We start from the raw sequence: 1719 nt of genomic DNA on the forward strand, positions 1-1719 counted from the left end.
AGGCCACAGAGATAATAAGGCTAAAGCCTTCTTCCTGTTGTCAGAAGTCTCCTTGCTTAGAATAAACAAAGTCTCCAAGGGCACAGGGTCATTGAAAGCAAGTTAGAGTGATGCTCACCTGATAGAATGCAAAAGACCCACCCCAAAATCTCCCCCAATGTTCTGCTACCACAGCCGATGCTTTCTGATAACTTTGCCCTGGTAAGATATTGACAGCCTCTGGAAAGACTGAATAACCACTTCTTTTTCATATTTCACTGTGAATTACTTTATCAGCCTTCTTTTCATCAACATTAAAGAGGCAAGCACATGGAGAAAGCTGGAATGAGCATGGTGCAGAAGGAGGACTTACAGATCAAAAGGGCAAAGACAGGGCAAAAGGGCAAACAGGTGTGCGGAGGCAGGGGGTGAGCCTGGTGAGAGCCAGGTGCCTGAGACAAGTTACCTACTGCGCAACTTTGTTAGGAGCAGTTCAACTGAAGGAATCTGGCTGAGTAGCATTTCTTTGTTTTTGCTCTTTGAATTTTGGTCTTAGAAACACTTTAGGCGAAATTACTTGACAGAGTCCATATTTGTTGTCCTTGCGTCTGGTCTGGACTTGGCAGCAAAAGTAGAAAGACTGATGTGTTTGAGAAATGACTTTCTTTCCAGACTCTCTGGAAATATTTAATGTCTAAAATATTTGGATTGTTAGGATTTACAACTTTAATGGACATGCAGAGAGTAACAAGGACTTCCTTACTACTGAATCTGATCTTTCAAAGTTTTATTTTCATTTGCTTTATTGAGAAATATAATATAAACACAGAAAAGTATATAAAATATACATGTACAATTTAAAAATAATAAAGCAGGAAATGAACAAACTATTTCTGCATGCAACAAAATGAGTCGATTTGACAAATAAAATATTGAGGAAAAGCAGCCAGATTAAAAAAAGAGTGCATACTACATAATTCCATTAATATAAAGTTTAAAAGCAGGAAAAACTGATTTATAGCGTTGAAAGTCAGAATAGCGGCTACCTTTGAGAGAGGGTTAGTGACTTGCCATTCCTTATTTTGTGTGGTTTTGTTTGCTATCTTTCTCTTCATTAGGATAGAGAGTCAGATGTAGGGCGTTTTGGTGCTGGTGTGCTGGAGATTGCTGGCTTCATTCATTCAGCTGCATGCTTCTATTTGTACACTTTTGTGTATATATGCTATATTTGAATAAATAGTTTTTTTAAAATAAAGCAAACACCTGAAAACCCAGCATCCAAGTAAATAAATGAATTGTGCCATTTTCTCAGCTACCGAGTTCTGTGCTTCACCCCTATCTCCCCACCAAATGTAATCACTATCTTGACTCTTGTGATACTCACTATTGTGGTTTTCTTTAGGATGTTACATAATTTTAGAATGTAGCCAAATAATGTATTATTTAGTTTTGCTTATTTTTGAAATTTATACAAATGAAATCATACTGTATGTACTTTCTCTGACTTGATTTGTCTTATTATGCTTTTGTGATTCTTTTTTTTCTTTTTTTTTTGACACGGAGTCTCGCTCTCTCCTCCAGGCTGGAGTGCAGTGGCCAGTGGTGCTATCTTGGCTCACTGCAAGCTCCACCTCCTGGGTTCACGCCATTCTCCTGCCTCAGTCTCCCGAGTAGCTGGGACTACAGGCGCCTGCCACCGCGCCCAGCTAATTTTTGTATTTTTAGTAGAGACGGGGTTTC

The sequence above is a fragment of the Theropithecus gelada genome, chromosome 3, assembly GCF_003255815.1.
Source record: "Theropithecus gelada isolate Dixy chromosome 3, Tgel_1.0, whole genome shotgun sequence".
In the NCBI taxonomy this organism is placed as follows: domain Eukaryota; kingdom Metazoa; phylum Chordata; class Mammalia; order Primates; family Cercopithecidae; genus Theropithecus; species Theropithecus gelada.